The sequence below is a fragment of the Pongo pygmaeus genome, chromosome 9 (genome assembly GCF_028885625.2).
Source record: "Pongo pygmaeus isolate AG05252 chromosome 9, NHGRI_mPonPyg2-v2.0_pri, whole genome shotgun sequence".
Classification (NCBI taxonomy): domain Eukaryota; kingdom Metazoa; phylum Chordata; class Mammalia; order Primates; family Hominidae; genus Pongo; species Pongo pygmaeus.
In genome coordinates, this window is record NC_072382.2 from 115,702,684 (window position 1) to 115,721,118 (window position 18,435).

Consider the following 18,435-nt stretch of genomic DNA (forward strand, 5'->3'; position numbering starts at 1 on the left):
TAAACTCCTGGACTCAAGGGATCCACCTGCCTCAGCCTCCCAAAGTGCTGAAATTACAGGGGTGAGCCATCGCGTCTTGCCGAGCTTTACTTCTTAAAAGCCTCTCATATTTGCCAACTTTATATGTAAGAGGAAAGGGCTCATGTTATAATAAATTAATTTCATTTCCAACCCCACCACTCATTGGGTTTGTGACTGCGGGCAAGTTACTTCACTGTCTTAGAATCTCAGTTCTTTTCCATCTGGAAATTCTAGAAACAGGTGGGTTTTGTCTGTTTATTTGTTTGAGACAGTCTCACTCTGTCACACAGGCTGGAGTGCAGTGGTGCAATCTCAGCTCACTGCAACCTCCACTTGTCCTGAGTCCAAGCAATTCTCTGGCCTCAGCCTGCTGAGTAGGTGGGATTACAGGCGCCCACCATCACGCCTGGCTAATTTTTGTATTTTTAGTAGTGACGGAATTTCACCTTGTTGGTCAAGCTGGTCTCAAACTCCTGACCTGAAGCAATCTGCCCGCCTCGGCCTCCCAAAATGCTGGGATTACAGGCGTGAGCCACCGCACCCGGCCTAGAAAGAGGTGTTTTGCTGAAGTATTGAGAGAATAGAATAAGATAGATTTATTGTTCAGTTTTCGGGGAGTGGGGAGGGATAGCTTTAGGAGATATACCTAATGTTAAATGATGAGTTAATGGGTGCAGCACACCAACATGGCACATGTAAACATATGTAACTAACCTGCACGTTGTGCACATGTACCCTAAAACTTAAAGTATAATTTAAAAAAAAAGAAAAGATAAGATGTATTAAGTGCTGAGCGCAGTGCCTTGCATTCAGGCATTGAAAGGATAGGAATTCTTCATCACCACCTTACCACAGGGCTGTTACGAGAGCCCAGGGAGATCACATATGAAAGCGCTTTGTAAACTCGCCGGGTTTGCTCCTCAGAGTGTGGGTCCAGGACCAGCAGCATTAGCATCGCCTGCAGACTTGTTAGAAATGCGGAATTTCAGATCCTCCCAGACCTCCTGAATCTGAGTCTGATTTCCAAGTGTTCTCTCAGGGGAGTGATGTGCACATTGTCTTTGGAGAAGCGGGGATGGAAGAACGATGGAGGTAAAAGGTGAGAGCGCAGACTCAGGGAGGCCTGAGGAGCTGGGTGTTTAGGGGCAGCCCAGCGTTACATGCAGCCCACCCCTCCTGCCAGGACAGCTGGGCCCACGGGGCACCTGCCAATCACTGTGCTGCACTCGGTAATCTCCCTGCCTCACAATCAGAGCAGTCAAGCACTCAGCACAGCTGGGCGGCTGAATTATAGGCTGCAGGCAGAAGGCAGAGATGGCTCTGCGTGTGCCGTCCAAGGAGAGAGTGAGTGAAGGGCAAAGAGGGCCTCTTCCACAGCCCCCTTCCCCTGCAGCGAACACCCTCTTTTCTGGAGAACAAGACTGGGCTGCCAGCACCAGTGATCAGGTGTCCTCCCCGTTTCCCAGAGCCCACTTGCTGCCCTGGGCCAGCCTCCGGGCCCTCCTCCTTGCTGAGTTATGGTCATGGTACCTTAAGGGACCCTCTGCCCGGTGCCCTTAGTTGTGTGAGTCCCTCTTCCTGAGGGAGAAGCTTTCTTTAGCTGACTCTCCTCCTACAGATGCAGCCCTTTTGTTCATCCAAATGCTTCCCTTTCCCGGAGCGTGAAACATAAGACATCAGGTGGAGGTAGACCTGAGACCAGAGGGACCATGCGGTTGTCATCCTTCTGTTTCTCCAGTTTCTAGCACAAAGGCTGGCACAGGGCAGAGGCCTGGAGAGTTCAGGCTGAAGGAACATCCATGCCATTTTCCCCGGAACATAGCCAGCTGGGCTGCAGCGAGGGAAGTGCCTGGCCGCCATCTCCTACCAGAGCCCTGGTGGTGGAGAGTGATGGGGAAAGAATCCCAGGCGACAGGGGAGGCTGTGCTGCTGCCACTGCTCCTTCCCTTTCCTCCCAGAGGTGCCAGTGCTTGGAGGAGGCATCAGTCTTGTAGACTGGATGCTCTGTCTTCTCATTCTGGTCCCAGGCTGCTGAGTGGCCTGTTCTCCCTGCCGCCACCGTGTCTCAGCCCTGGTCCCTGGGAGGGATGAAAGCTCTCTCCATCTTCCTGATCTTCCCTTTCTGGTGATATTTCAAACACCCATTAGGTTTTACAGGGCATTGCTTCCAAGGCTATAGGAGATGGCTCTGGGGCTGCACTCCAGGCGCTTAGGTCCCCCTGAGCCTGTTGACTCCTCTGCCACGCAGCCTGTCCTCCCATCACACCCTACCCCCTTGCGCTTCAGCCACCACATCCCTCTCCCTGCCATCCTGAGCTTGACACAGAGGGCACTAGGCAGAGCCCAAGCTTGTCATTGTGGGTTTATAGGCCTGGGGTCCCCTACTCTGCCTCTTTGGGCAGCAGAGAGAGAGTGTGTGTACGTGTGTCTGAGGCAGTAACTTGAAGTTGGAGGAGAATCTAGACCAACTCATGCAAAGCTCCTGTTCTGCAGATGAGGCTGAGAGAAAATAAAAATATACCCAAGATAACACTAAAGACAATGATAATGATTACTGATAGCTACTGAAATGGGAAGCATGTATGTGTCATGCATTGTATGAGGACTTTCCATGGTGAAGCTAATTTAGCCCACATGACCATCTTCCATGGTATGTTACATTTACAAATACAGAAACTAAGGCTCAGCCAGCTTAAGAAACCTGCCTACCATCACACAATGAGTGAGTGAAAGAGCAGAATTTGGTATTAGGATTATTTGCTTGAACATCAAGCAGCTTTAGTAGCTTCCTCTGAAAAGCAAAGTGGTGAGAATAAGAGCCCACGCCCCTCCCACCCCAGGGAGCTGTGGAGGCTCCTGGGGTGGAAGCTGCAAAGGTGAGGGGTTATCATCCCCATGCAGTGTTATACCCTGCTAGGGAAGAGGCCTCCGCTCCAGATGAGAAGATGCACACATTGCCTTGGGCTAGAATACTGAGGCCCCCATGGGGGCCTCCCTGCCCAGGCTGAAGAAATGTAAACAGGAAGGGAAGTGGGGAAGGGAGAGGTGTCAGAAATGGGGCTGGGCTAGGTCAGCACGGTGGCTCACGCCTGTAATCCCAGCACTTTGCGAGACTGAGGCCAGGTGGATCACTTGAGGTCAGGAGTTCGAGACAAGCCTGGCCAACATGATGAAACCCCATCTTTACTAAAAATACAAAAATTAGCTGGGCATGTGGTGGACACCTGTAATTCCAGCTACTCGGGAGGCTGAGGCAGGAGAATCACTTGAACCTGGGAGGCGGAGATTGCAATGAGCTGAGATCATGCCACTGCACTCCAGACTGGGTGACAGAGCGAGACTCCATATCAAAAAAAAAAAAAAGAACCTTATTCAGATCACCTCATTAAGTCCTCCCCAAAACTCTGTGGTAGGTGACAGTATCCATCCTCCCTTAAGAGAGGCTGACTGACCTGTCCAAGGCATGTAGCTAGGAAGTGGCAGAGCTGGCATTTGAATGATGTTAGGACAGGCTAGGTTATTGCTGTGGTAACATATGATCCCCAAATCTCTGTGGCTTACGACAGCAAGCTCTGTGCCCACAGAGGTCAGCCCCAGCTCTGATCTTATGTCCTCGCCCTGAGACCCAGGCCGCTGCAGCCTCCATTGCGAACATCACTAGTCACCACGCCACAGAAAGATACACACGTGGCTGGGTGTGGTGACTCACGCCTGTAATCCCAGTACTTTGGGAAGCTGAGGTAGGTGTGGATCATTTAAGGTTAGGAGTTCGAGACCAGCCTGTCCAACATGGTGAAACCCCATCTCTACTAAAAATACAAGAATTAGCCAGGTGTGGTGGCAGCGCCTGTAGTTCTAGCTACTTGGGAGGCTGAGGTAGGAGAATCACTTGAACCCAGGAGGTGGGGGTTGCAGTGAGCCTAGATCATACCACTGCATCCAGCCTAGGTGAGAGAGCAAGTGAGACTCTGTCTCAAAAAAAAAAAAAAAAAAAAGAATGTTGGGCACGGTGACTCATGCCTGTAATCCCAGCACTTTGGGAGGCTGAGGTGGGCAGATCATGAGGTCAGGAGTTTGAGACCAGCCTGGCCAATATGGTGAAACCCGTCTCTACTAAAAATACAGAAATTAGCAGGGCATGGTGGCGTGCACCTGTAATCCCAGCTACTAGGGAGGCTGAGGCAGAAGTATCGCTTGAACCCGAGAGGTGGAGGTTGCAGTGAGCCCAGATTGCACCAGTGCACTCTAGCCTGGGAGACAAAGGGAGCCTCCATCTCAGGAAAAAAAAAAGATACACACGTCCTTTCTGCTCACAACTCAGTGTCCTACTGTCCTTGTCATGCAACCCACCGAACCACCACAAGGCCAGGAAGTACAATCCTTACAAGTGCCCAGAAAGGGGGAGAACCGGAATATTCGAGGCACAGTGCTCACAGTTACCACATAGTTTCCAATCACCAAGCTCAACTGATTCCCTCAGTGCACTGAGCTGCCATTTCCTCATCGGAAAGGTGGGAATAGTAATTCTACCTTGCAGGGTTGTTGTGGTGAATAAATGAGACAATATACAAAAATCTCAAGCCTAGGAACACTGAGTCGTAGCCATTAGTATGTTCATATGTGAAGTTCAGGAATACTCTGGGGCTGTTCAGTTCGACCCTTGTTCAGTGCAATGACAAATCAAGATATGGGATTTAGAAGAGTCCTCTGAAACAAGAGGACAGATTTGGGAAGTGCTGCTGCTCTCTGAGTGCATGAAACCACCTTCAGGGAACCCAGAGAGGAAGGAAAATTTCCAGGAGGACAATCAGTGGCAAGAGCCAATGTGCAAATGTGATTATATCAGCATACATACAGACTGCTGAGCGCTTCTGCAGGACTCTTCATTTAAGACTAATTAAATGCTTGGAACCAGGAAGATTGAGAGGGTCCTCTCCAGGAAGCTATTCCAGGCCAGCGAGACACTTCAGGGTCTATTTACAGAGGTGGAACGCTCCAGAGGAGGAGGAAGAAGAGGGTAGCTCAACTGAGAGCACTCCAGAGGAGGAACAGGAGGCCAGAAGGGCTGAAAATCACTCAGGATATTGCGGGGTCCTCCCGCCCCAACCTTGGCCTCCGAGGGTCTGAGGTTTTGTGTGATGTAAGAAAACAAAACTAGGGTTTGTGCTGGTGATTGCAAAATGGGCACTGCCTGTGGAATGGCATGGGTTCATTTTCCTTTGCCACGGTGAAGAATTACCATAAATTTAGTGGCTTAAAACAACACGAGTTTATTCTCTTACAGATCGGGAGGTCAACAGTCCGAAGTCAGTTTCACTGGGTTAAACCAATTCTGTCAGCCGAGTTGGTTCCTTCTGCAGGTTCTCAGGGGAGAATCTGTGCCCTTGTCTTTTTTAGTTTCTAGGGGTCACTGGCATTCTTCAGTTCATGTCCCCTTCCTCCGTCTTCAAGGCTCAAATCCAGTTTCTGCTTCTGTCATGCACAGCCTTCTCTTCCGTCATCAAATCTCCATCTGCCTTCCTTTAATAAGGACACTAAATCATTACATTTAGGACGGACCCTGGCAACCCAGTATAACTTCTCATCTTAAGATCCCTAATTTAATCACATCTGAAATTTTCCCTTTTGCCATCTATGGTAAGAGCCATAGGTCCCAGGGATTAGGACCTGGGTATATTTGGGGCCATTATTCAGGATACCACATGAAGCTTTTGAGATGGTTTGAATAGCAAAAGGGCAACAATTGTCTTAGGCCATCTTGCATTGCTCGAAAGGAATACTCGAGGCTGGATAATTTATAAATCAAAGTTTGGTTGGCTCATGGTTCTGCAGACTATACCAGAAGAATAGTGCCAGCATTTGCTTCTGGTAAGGGCTTCAGGAAACTTCCACTGATGGTGGAAGGTGAAGGGGAACAGGCTTCACATGGTGAGAGAAGAGGAAAGAGAAAGAGGGCAAGGCAGCTAGGCTCTGCAACAACCTGCTCTTGTATGAACAATTCGAGCAAGAACTCACTCATCACCATGGGGAGGGCACCAAGCCATTCAAGAGGGATCCACTCCCATGACACAAACTCCTCCCACTAGGCCTCACCTCCAACCTTGGGGATCACATTTCAAAACATGAGATTTGGAGGGGACAAACATCCAAACTATATCAACCGTGAACCCGACTGCATCCATAGACCTTCCACTTGGCCCTAGGGTAGGGGGCACCCTGCAGGCCTAGCTGCGGATGGAACCTCTGTGGTGACCCCCAGCAAGTCTGTCTACATGTCTCCCTTCAGCCATGTCGCCAGTGCCCAATAGACAGTGATATAGAGCAGTAATCATGTCATGATTACTGTCACGTAATCAACCAATGATTACATGAGTTGATTCCAAGAGACATGTCATGGAATCAACCAATCTATTAACAATCATGATTTCAGCGTCTGTGTCCTGTGGCTGGCAATTCAGACCTGGGGCCCTGCAGATTCTCTGAGTAGGAGATTCAGTCAACAAATATTTATTGAGGTCCTACTATGTGTCGGGCACTATTCCAGGCACTTGGGATAGATACATCAGTGAACAAAGCACACAGAGATCCCTGCCTTCATGGCACTAAAGTTCCATCTTTAGAGACAGACAGTAAAGAATCAATTGAAGTCAAAAGAAGTTAATTGTGTAGAATGTTAGGTGTTAATGGGGCTATGGAAAAATAGAAAAAGTAGGGCAGGGGAAGAGGGATCAGGCATGAGAGGGTGGGATGGGGCAGGTGAGAGTATTACATGGAGTAGCCACGGGAGGCCTCACTGAGCAGGGGAGATTTATGTAGACTTGAAGGAGAGGGTATTCGCCAAGTGGACATGCAGGTGGGGGAGCTCCAGGCAGAGGGGAGAGCTGGGGCAGAGGTTGTAAGTCAGAGCACAACTGGTCTGTGCAAGCAACCAGTTGGAGTGGGCAGACTGATGGAGAAAGTCACAGCAGGCCGGGTGTGGTGGCTCATGCCTGTAATCCCAGCACTTTGGAAGGCCAAGGCAGGTGGATCACTTGAGGTCAGGAGTTCGAGACCCTCCTGGCCAACATGGTGAAACCCTGTCTCTATTACACATACAAAAATTAGCCAGGCATGGTGGCAGGCACCTGTAATCCCAGCTACTAGGGAGGCTGAGGTGGGAGAATTGCTTGAACCCAGGAGGTGGAAGCTGCAGTGAGCCAAGATCACACCACTGCACTCCAGCCTGGGCAATACTCCTGGATGACTCGTCTAGTGGGTAGGGGGAAAAAAAGAAAGTCACATCAGGGGAGGACAAAGAGGTAACAGGGGCCAGATGAGCTATGAGAGCCTCTATGCAGCTAACCAGGCCAAACCTGAAAAGATGAAAGAAGACAAAGCAAATGAGGACTGCAAGCACTCTCATATGAAGCTCTCAAAAATCCTCTGAACTGGGAGCTAGTTCCTGTGTTGGGAGTTGAGTGACCTTACTTGAGTCACCTATCACTGCAGAAATTCACTTTCCTCACTTATAAATTGTGCAGCTTGCACCAAATTCATTCACTCATCTACCCATTCTACAGGCTCCTGCTAGCACCTCTGAGGCCCCAAGCACATGGACCAGCACTGCTGACACTAAGATGAGTCTCTGCCCTCTCTGTCCAGAGTCATTCCAGCTCCAACACTTGGTGCTGAAAGAATTGAGGGGTTTGTGCCCAGAGAAGAGAAGGTGTTATGGTGTAAGGACTTTCACATCAAAAAGAAGTTAGTCCCAAATGATAGGACTGGATAGGTGGAAGTTTTAGGGAAACAGTTTTGGGGGTCAGTGTAGAAAAGAGTTCTTCAAAAATGAAATGAGCTATCCTGAGAGGTCTCATCACTGGAGGTCTGCAAAGGCTGAAAGATCATTTGCTGGGATGTCATCAAGGTTTGTGTACTGGGAAGAGGCTGGACTAGATTGTTTTTAAGGCCCGAGAGAGTTTTCTCTGCTGTCTCTGTCTCTGGAGGACTTGGACACCAAGGCAGGCTTGTGTCCTTTGGGATGTGTTGAGGGTCTTGCTTTCGGCTGGGGATGGGCTGCCCTCCCACAAATGCTGAGGTGAATGAGACAGTGAGAGACAGGACTAGCTGGATTTCCTAGGGTGACTAAGAATCCCTAAGCCTAGCTGGGAAGGTGACCGCATCCACCTTTAAACATGGGGCTTGCAACTTAGCTCACACCTGACCAATCAGGTAGTAAAGAGAGCTCACTAAAATGCTAATTAGGCACAAACAGGAGGTAAAGAAATAGCCAATCATCTACCGCCTGAGAGCACAGTGAGAGGGACAACGATTGGGGTATAAACCCAGGCATTCGAGCCGGCAACAGCTACCCTCTTTGGGTCCTCTCCCTTTGTATGGGAGCTCTGTTTTCACTCTATTAAATCTTGCAACTGCACTCTCTTCTGGTCTGTGTTAAGGCTCGAGCTGATCTTTCGCTTTCCATCCACCACTGCTGTTTGCCACCATTGCAGACCTGCCGCTGACTTCCATCCCTCCGGATCCAGCAGGGTGTCTGCTGTTCTCCTGATCCAGTGAGGTGCCCATTGCTGCTCCCGATCGGGCTAAAGGCTTGCCATTGTTCCCACATGGCTAAGTGCCCAGGTTCGTCCTAATGGAGCTGAACACTAGTCACTGGGTTCCACAGTTCTCTTCTGTGACCCACGGCTTCTAATAGAGCTATAACACTCACTGCATGGCCCAAGGTTCCATTCCTTGGAATCCCTGAGGCCAAGAACCCCAGGTCAGAGAACACAAGGCTTGCCACCATCTTGGAAGCAGCCCACCACCACTTTGGAAGTGCCCGCCACCATCTTGGGAGCTCTGGGAGCAAGGACCCCCGGTAACAACAGTGGCCCCAGGGCAGGAGGGCGACATGACCTCCTCAGTGGGTCTTGCCTCTCCACAGGGTAGTGTGGGCAGAATTCTCATAAGGTGAGGAGTCCCCTCAGAGGAACAGGGATGTGGCACCTCGCTGCCTCCACACTTTCTCCCACGCCTGCCCTCTCCTCATTGTCTCATCTCTCTGTCTACTCATTCCGGGCTACAGGCTCCATGTCCCAGAGCATTTCCTTTCTCTAGGTAATGGCAGCTTGGGGGCCCAAATGTTCCCCATGGCCAGTGAGTTCCATTGTGTTTCACAATGTCTCGAGCTGCTGCTCAAGACAGCAGCAGACCAGAGTCCAGGCAGCAGTGGGACAAGGACAGTCTGCTGAGCACATTCCCAGAAATAGAAGAGGCAGCCAAGGATTCCAGCTCAAGGGCTGGTGGCATCCTTCCCCCTCAGTTGACTGGCCTCTGAGGGAGCAGGGAGAGCCCCAGAGCACAGGTGCATTTTGCCAGATCCCCCTATTTATCTGCTAACTCCACTCATTCATTCAACAAATATTTATTGAGCATCTACCATGTGACAGACACTCTTCCAGGTTCTGAGATTGGAACCAACAAAACATAAAAATCTCTGCCTTGTAGAGCTTACATTCTTGTGGAGGCTGGGGCAGAGAGAGATAATAAACCAGAAAAATACGCAATACATATATGTGATATGTTAGATGTTGACAAGTGCTATGGAGAAGGACTTAGAGAGTATTAGGGGGTATAATTTCATCTATAAAATATGGTGGTGGATGGAGAAGGTCTCACTGAGAACTTGACCTTTGAGGAAGATGATGGTCACTTGGGTCACACTTGAGCTATTGCTTTCCAATGCTCTCTCCAGGATCTGCCCTCGGGCCTCTGAGACAGGCTGCTCAGAATAATCCCTCTTATGCTGTATTTAACTCTTTTAGACTCTTCATGACCTATTCATTTATTTATTAATCCTCTCAGTCTCTTCTATTTGTAAATAAAAGGGACATACGGTTTGTTAGGGGTTATATAATTTGATAGTTTGCTGAGTATATGCTACATATGCTAAGTACTTTATCTACAACAACTCATTTAATCTTCACAGCAACCTATGAGGATAAATATGGCCATGCCCCATTTATTTATTTATTTATTCATTCATTCATTCATTCACTCATTCATTCATTTATTTGAGGCAGGGTCTTGCTCTGTCACCCAGGCTAGAGTGCCGTGGTGCTACCATAGCTCACTACAGCTTCGAACTCTTGGGCTCAAGTGATTCTCCTGCTTCAGCCTCTTGTGTAGCTGGAATTACAGGTGCATACCACCATGCCTGGATGATTTTTTTCTTCATAGAGGTGAGGTCTTGCCATGTTGACCAGGCTGGTCTTGAACTCCTGGGCTCAAGCAATCTTCCTGCCTCTGTCTCCCAAAGTGCTGGGATTACAGGCATGAGCTACCGTGCCCAGCCTATGCCCAATTTAGACATGAGGAAACTGAGGTTGGAGCTGGGCGCAGGAGTTCATGCCTGTAATCCCAGCACTTTGGGAAACTGAGGCGGGCGGATCACTTGAGGCCAGGAGTTTGAGACCATGCGTGGTCAACATGGTGAAACCCCTTCTCTACTAAAAATACAAAATTAGCTTGGCGTGGTGGCATGTGCCTGTTATCCCAGCTACTCAAGAGGCTGAGACAGGAGAATCACTTGAACCCAGGAGGTTGAGGTTGCAGTGAGCCGAGACGACTTCATGGCACTCCAGCCTGAGCTACAGAGTGAGACTCCATCAAAAAAAAAAAAAAGAAAAAAGAAAGAAAGAAAGAAAACTGATGTTGAGTTTGGACACTTCAGTTATTGCTATAGACTGAATGATTGTGCCCCCCCAGCATTCACATGTTAAAACCTAACCCCCAATGTAATGGCATTAGGAGGTGAGGCCTTTGGGAGGTGATTAGTCCCCTTATAAAGATTCCAGAGAGCTGGTAGCACTGTGAATTATAGTTTTTATGATTTCTGTGTAGGGGGAAGAGAGAGTGGATATCAGAATATCTGGGAGAAGGGGCATGCATAATTTGAACCAGGTGATGTTGATATTGCCTTTCCCATTCCAGATTAATAATTACTGAACTATAATATTCCCAAAAAGTCTGGTGAATTCGATAGGTGGATTTAGTAGGCAGGGCAATTGTTTCTTTATTCCCATTAGATAGGTGATGAAATTGAGTATGCAGTTAAGACAGTTTAGTTGGTTTGCCCAAGATCACATAGTTCACAATGGAACCAGGACTGGGGCCAGGCTCTATTCCATTTTCCCGTTGTTTCTTGTTAAAAACTCACTTCATTTTTTTGAAATAAAACACTCATTTTTAAAAATAAAATTTAAAGCATAAGAGGGTGGAGAGTGAAAAATGTCTTTCTCCCTACCCCGTCTGCCAGACATACATTCTACCCTGAAAGGCAACAACCATTACAATTGTTGTATTTTCTTCCTGTTTACATTTTTCCTCAGTAGAAAAGGCAGAAGACAGGATCAGATCTTTAGGAGTGCTGTCTTAGCTTGGCTGAGGGTTCTATACCAGGCTTGGTCATACATAGCTGAGTGACCTTGGACAAGTCAGTAAATATCTCAGAGTTGTAGTTCCTCGTGTGTGAAATAAAGGTAATGTCACTGATATGGTTTGCATATTTGTCCTCCACAAATCTCATGTTGAAATGTGATCCACAGTGTTAGAGGTGGGACCTAGTGAGAGGTGTTTGGCTCATGGGGGCAGATCTCTCATGAATGGCTTGGGCCATGCTCATAGTAATGAGTGAGTTCTTGCTCTATTAGTTCACAAAATACCTGATTTATTTATTTATTTTTATTTATATATTTTTTTTCAGAAGGAGTCTTGCTCTGTCGCCCAGGCTGGAGTGCAGTGGTGCGATCTCGGCTCACTGCAAGTTCCACCTCTTGGGCTCACGCCATTCTCCTGCCTCAGCCTCCCCAGTAGCTGGGACTACAGGCGACCGCCACTACGCCCGGCTAATTTTTTGTATTTTTAGTAGAGATGGGGTTTCACCATGTTAGCCAGGATGGTCTCTATCTCCTGACCTCGTGATCCACCCGCCTTGGCCTCCCAAAGTGCTGGGATTACAGGCGTGAGCCACCGCGCCCGGCCAAGACCTGATTATTCTTAAAAGCCTGGCATTTCCTCCTCTCTCTCTTGCTCCCTCTCTAGCCATGTGACATGCCTGCTCCCCACTCTGCTTCCACCATGAGTAGAAGCTTCCTGAAGTCCCTTACCAAAAGCAGATGCTGGCACCAAGCTACTTATACAGCTTGCAGAAACATGAGCCAAATAAACCTCTTTTCTTTATAAATTTACCAGCCTCAGGTATTTCTTTACAGCAATACAAATGGACTAACACAGTCACCTGCCTCAGAGTGTTAGAACGAGTTCATGTAAGAGAGAACACACCTGAAAGCATGTTGTAAACCATGCATGGCCATACAAAGATTGGTCAATGTGATTATTCTCTGCTTCTTTTTTTTTTAAATTTCCTCTGGAAGAGCTCATGGATGACCATTATGTTTCCACTCTTTCTCAGACTCTGAAAAGGATGGATCGGAGATGGGACTCATTTCCACAGGATGAAAGGATATGATTCAAAATTGTACCAAGTGCAATTAAAGTTAGATATTAGAAGAAACTTCGTTTTAGAATCCCCAAGGGATTTTTGAGGTCTCGTTGAAAATTTATGAGAAAATACTAATAATACACTAAGCCTTTGTTTTTCCCAGAAACAAGAAGATGGATAAGATAGCCTCTTCGGTCCCTTCTTTTCTAGAAGTTCTGTAGAATTCAAGTAAGAGGGAAATTTAAACCCAACTACCTTCTGCCCCAGGTCCAGTTCCAGGGTGGCCGGATGGGCAAACGGCTATTCGCCATGAATAGGATGACCTCTCTGGTCCTTTCCTCCTTTAAGTTTATTAACTCTCTTGAGTTAGAGAGAAATCTAAGCCAAATGACCTTCTGCCCCCAGGTCTAGCTCTGGGGTGACCAATAGGCTGATGACCCATCACTGTCCCCATTAAAGCCTAGCTTTTGCTACCAGCTTGCTATTTTTAGATACAATTTCCAGGGTGACCTACCCTGAAGAGCACTCTAGAGTTGTCTGAGTTGTCTGGGGAACAGAAAAAAGCTTCCACCCACAAGTAGTTGAAAAAGCTAGAATTTGCTGGAAATCTGGGGAAATGAGGAGGGGGAAAGTTTTATTTTCTAGGAAGGAGAGATACTCAAGAGGCTAGAATATTTCCATCTTGAACACCTATAAGAACTGGAGTGAGCGGGGCCTGCCCCTGGGACCCTCCAGGCCGGGCGGTTTGGCCCCTTAGCGCCCGGGCGTCGGGGCGGCAAAAGGCCGGCAGAAGGGAGGCACTTGAGGACCCAAGTTTCTTCACCATGGGGATGTGGTCCATTGGTGCAGGAGCCTTGGGGGCTGCTGCCTTGGCATTGCTGCTTGCCAACACAGACGTGTTTCTGTCCAAGCCCCAGAAAGCGGCCCTGGAGTACCTGGAGGATATAGACCTGAAAACACTGCAGAAGGAACCAAGGACTTTGAAAGCAAAGGAGCTATGCGGAAAAAATGGAGCTGTGATTATGGCAGTGCGGAGGCCAGGCTGTTTCCTCTGTCGAGAGGAAGCTGCGGATCTGTCCTCCCTGAAAAGCATGTTGGACCAGCTGGGCGTCCCCTTCTATGCAGTGGTAAAGGAGCACATCAGGACCGAAGTGAAGGATTTCCAGCCTTATTTCAAAAGAGAAATCTTCCTGGATGAAAAAAAAAGTTCTATGGTCCACAAAGGCGGAAGATGATGTTTACGGGATTTATCCGTCTGGGAGTGTGGTACAACTTCTTCCGAGCCTGGAATGGAGGCTTCTCTGGAAACCTGGAAGGAGAAGGCTTCATCCTTGGGGGAGTTTTCGTGGTGGGATCAGGAAAGCAGGGCATTCTTCTTGGGCACCGAGAAAATGAATCTGGAGACAAGGTAAACCTGCTTTCTGTTCTGGAAGCTGCTAAGATGATCAAACCACAGACTTTGGCCTCAGAGAAAAAATGACTGTGTGAAACTGCCCAGCTCAGGGATAACCAGGGGCATTCACCTGTGTTCATGGGATGTATTGTTTCCACTTGTGTCCCTAAGGCGTGAGAAACCCATTTATACTCTACTCTCAATATGGATTATTAATGTATTTTAATATTCTGTTTAGGCCCAGTGAGGCAAAATAGCCCCAAAACAAGACTGACAAAAATCTGAAAAACTAATGAGAATTATTAGGCTAAAACCTGGGAAACAAGAGGCTTAAAATTGACTGCCGGGCTGGATGCGGTGGCTCACACCTGTAATCCCAGCACTTTGGGAGGCCGAGGTGAGCAAGTCACTTGAGGTTGGGAGTTCGAGATCAGCCTGAGCAACATGGGGAAACCCCGTCTCTACTAAAAATACAAAAATCAGCTGGGTGTGGTGGCACGCACCTGTAGTCCCAGCTACTTGGGAGGCTGAGGCAGGAGAATCACTTGAACCTGGGAGGTGGAGGTTGCGGTGAGCCGAGATCATGCCACTGCACTCCAGCCTGGGTGACTGAGACTCCATCTAAAAAAAAAAAATTGATTGCTGTGCCTCATTACAAATGCATATGGTGTTTGAGTGCTGTTATTTGAAATTATTTTTCTTTCCGGGTCTTCAAAAATCCAAGAAAAGTTGATGATTGACTTGAAGATTACAGAATTTAAGGTTTTTTGGCATGTGTGTTTTCTATTAATAATTCGTTATATGATATCCAAGTAATACTTTCAAAATAGAATTGATATGCTCTGGGATAGTTTGACAAAGGTAAATTATAAAGTGAAATCTCTTATTTCATTATCTTCCATTCTAACCTCAGAGATCTGTTTCTCTAGAAAAAATGACCGTCTCTGGCTTTAATAAAATTATGCATCAGAAATAAAAAAAAAAAAAAAAAGAGCTGGAGTGAGACCATCCTTCTGTGCCAGAAAGGAGGGGAAAGGGAAGAAAGAAGGAAGGATCCTGCCTGCTTCGCCATTTCTCATACCCATCATTCCCTGATGGCTTGTATGAAGGATTACCTCCTCCCTTATGAGCGTAAGTCCCCGAATCTCCAGAGTTTAGCACCAGGAAGATCTCCAGGCAGACAGAGCAGGAACCAAGGAGCACCATGCAGTTCTTTGGGTCTCACCTTACTCTGGTGCTTCTCCCTCTCATACAGGTGTTGCTGCCACCATGCTGGCCTCACCAGGAACAAAGCCCCCTTCCTTCTCTTCCACTCAATGTGGAGCATGAAGGTTGGAAATTCCAGTATGAATACATTAACGGAAGAGACAGGGGCAGTAAGCAAAAGGGGTATGTGAAGATTGAACTATGAACTTGTAACACCCAGGGGTTTCAGTTCTTTTAGACCTGTGCAATTTTCCTGAAGTAGCTTTATAGAGTCCCAAAAGTACAGCGCCACTTCAGAGGCCCACTTGGGTTTTTAAATTTCTTCTTCTTCTTTTTTCTTTTTTTTTTTTTTTTTGAGACAGGGTTTCACTCTGTCACCCAGGCTGGAGTGCAGTGGCGTGATCTCAGCTCACTGCAACCTTGGCCTCCAGGGTTCAAGCAATTATGCCTCAGCCTACTGAGTACCTGGGATTATAGTTGAACACCATCACATCTCACTAATTTTTGTATTTTTAGTAAAGACAGGGTTTCACCATGTTGCCCAGGCTTGTCTCAAACTCCTGACCTCAAATGATCCACCCGTCTTGGCCTTCGAAAGTGCTGGGATTACAGGTGTGAGCCACCGCGCCCAGCCAGGTTTTGTAATTCCTATTCCTTGCCTGTATCCATGTAGAAGATGGCAATACACACACCAAACCAATAGGAACAACCTCCCACTCATCTGACCTTTTGAGGTCAAAATTGAGAATAAAAAGCTTCACTGTGCCACTACTTTAAAATTTCCAACCTGTCCGGTTGGAGATCTAGAAGAGACCTCTTCCCCTCTTCTAGATGATCGGGACAGGAGACAAAAAATAACCACAGCTTTCAGATGAAGCCAAACCCCATGCCCTCAGACCCAACATAATAATAATACACTCCCAAAACTCTAGCATCTCTTCCCTACCATGAGGAGGGCTGCAGACAGCTCACTGCAGCCTCAAACTCCCTAGGCTCAGGTGCTCCTCCCACCTCAGCCTCCTGTGTAACTGGGACTATAGGCATGCACCACTATGCTGGGCTAATTTTTCTAGTTTTTGTAGAGGGCTCACCATGTTTCCCAGGTTGGTCTCAATTCCTGGGCTCGAGTGATCCACCCACCTTGGCCTCCCAAAGTGCTGGGATTACAGGTGTGAGCCACTGTGCCTGGCCACTTTATCTCAATTTTTTCATCTGCAATATGGGAGTAACAACAATATCTTCTTCATAGGAAATAAAGATTAAATAAGATAAAGAGCTGAGCACAGTGCTGGGCACATAGTATATGCTCGATGAATGGGGCTACTGTTGGTGGAGTGGTGCAGAACAGGGCCATTCCAAGGACCCAGGGCCTTGGTGGAGGAAAGCTCTGAGTCATACATGATAGGACAGCAGGGCAAAGAGGACCAGGAAGGAAGGTGCTCTCCTATGTCTGTTGAAGACACTGCTGTGCCTCTCTCCTTCCTATCGTACCCACTGCTGCCCCTTCAGGCAGGCGAACTGGGAAACTTGAGTCAGGCGTTTTGCCATCCTGCTGGCTTCCACCCCCTCCATGAGTAGACAGCCCCTGAATCTTCCAGCCTCCATACCAGGGTGGGTCAAGTCTCTGGAACTGGTTAGTAGGAAAGGTGCTCCTTATCTGACCCCTATCACAGATAGAGGTAGGCTCTGCAGGGGCACTGTATCAGCAAGTGCCAACCATGGGTGCCCAACCAAAGGGGCGATGAGGGAAGAGGAAGGTAAATCTTCCCTTTAGCACTGTGATAACAAACCTTAAGCCTCTCCCAGCCCTTTTCTAGCAGGTGGGTCCCTAGTGTGGCCAGATGTTACTAAGGGTCGCAGAGTTTTGGTACATTTATAGATTTTAAAAAGTCAGGCTCTTTGGTGGTAAAAGTTTTACAGACTAGTAAAATTTCATGCAGAAGATGGGAAACACAGCTGTAATAGAAAAGGCTAGAGCCAAGAGTCTGGAAGATCTCAGTTCCATCTGAAATTAGCTGTGGGAATTAAGGCATGTCATGGAGGTTCTCTGGGCTCTGTGTTTTAACTTGGAAAATGGGAGCAAGAACAGCAATAAGGGATAGGACAGCGGGCAGTGGCATCCAGTGATAGGTGGGAAGTTGAGGCCCAGTGTGATCACATCCTTCTCTCTGCAGTGCTAGAGCCGCTGGACACAAGGGGAAGGAAGGCTCAGGCCTGTGGGTCCTGCAGTCTCGGAGCTTTTCATTACCCAGACTGGATTGCTGCCATCTGTGTGTCTGCCTCTGTTCCTTGGGAGGAGCCTGGCCGTCTGCAGGCAGAGATCAGGAATCAAATTAGCCCGGCCTCTGCTTTTCCCTCATCCCCACCGGCCAAGGCGAGTTCATCAAGGCCTCGCACTAATTCTTATCTTATTTAAAAGGGGCAAAAGTGACTCCACAGTTTCATCTGAGGCAATTTACACCCCGCCACTGGCCACACGGCTCCAGCTTCCCCGTCTGTTGTGCCATCAAATCCATTAATAGGACATTTCTTCAGGGGAAACTTGATTGCCGTTCCATCAGAAAGGCACACAGGCAATACATCTCCATCTGAGGCCATGGCCTGCCCGGCTCCCTCTAATCCTGTTACCTAAGGAGCTAATTCTCTAATGCACGCATTGTGCAGAGGACATCCTCTTTCCTTCCTAACACAATTGGACAGTCCCAGAGGATTCCAGGAGCTCAATGCAGAAATGAAGGCTTGGGGCCGATGGGACAGGATCTCCTGGATTTCTCAGGACCTCTGGAGGGGTTGTAACACATGCTCATGGCTGGCACCCCACTCCCGCTTGCCGAGAGCCTGCTTTCTAGAGTACTACACTGGGGAGGGGTGAGCCACACCCAGACCACCCTGACTTCATAGTTCAGCCACCTCCTGCTTCTGCTCCATCCTTCCTCCGCCTCCTCCTTCTCTTTCTTTTCTCCTTCCATTTTCCTCTCTTTTTTCTCCCTTTCTTCTTTGCTTTTTCTGCCAATCTTCCTTTTCCTCCTCAGTTTCTTTCCTAACTTTCTTCCTGTCTGGTCTTCTTTTTCTTCTTGTTCCTCTTATTTTTTACTTCTCCCCTCTTCTCCTTCTCCAGATCCCCACAACTGTGAAAATATTGTTTTACCTTCCATTTTTTTGTGCCCCATTCCCTCCCGCTTTGCTGCTGTCCTTTCAGGACAAGTTCAATTTCTAATGCTTCTTCCCAGCTGTCTCCAAATGGTTCAGCTCTGTGGGAGGAATGGGCCCCAGGCCACACCAGCCTAGGTGTGGAGCAAGAGGTAGGGAGGGCCTTGTGGATATACACAAACAC

At 48.0% G+C, this 18,435-nt stretch overlaps 1 pseudogene; it reads left to right on the forward strand.

Moving 5' to 3' along the window:
- Positions 1-13,225: 13,225 nt before the first annotated feature.
- LOC129008881 (peroxiredoxin-like 2A) lies at positions 13,226-14,229 on the forward strand (annotated as a pseudogene).
- The last annotated feature ends 4,206 nt before the right edge of the window (positions 14,230-18,435 follow it).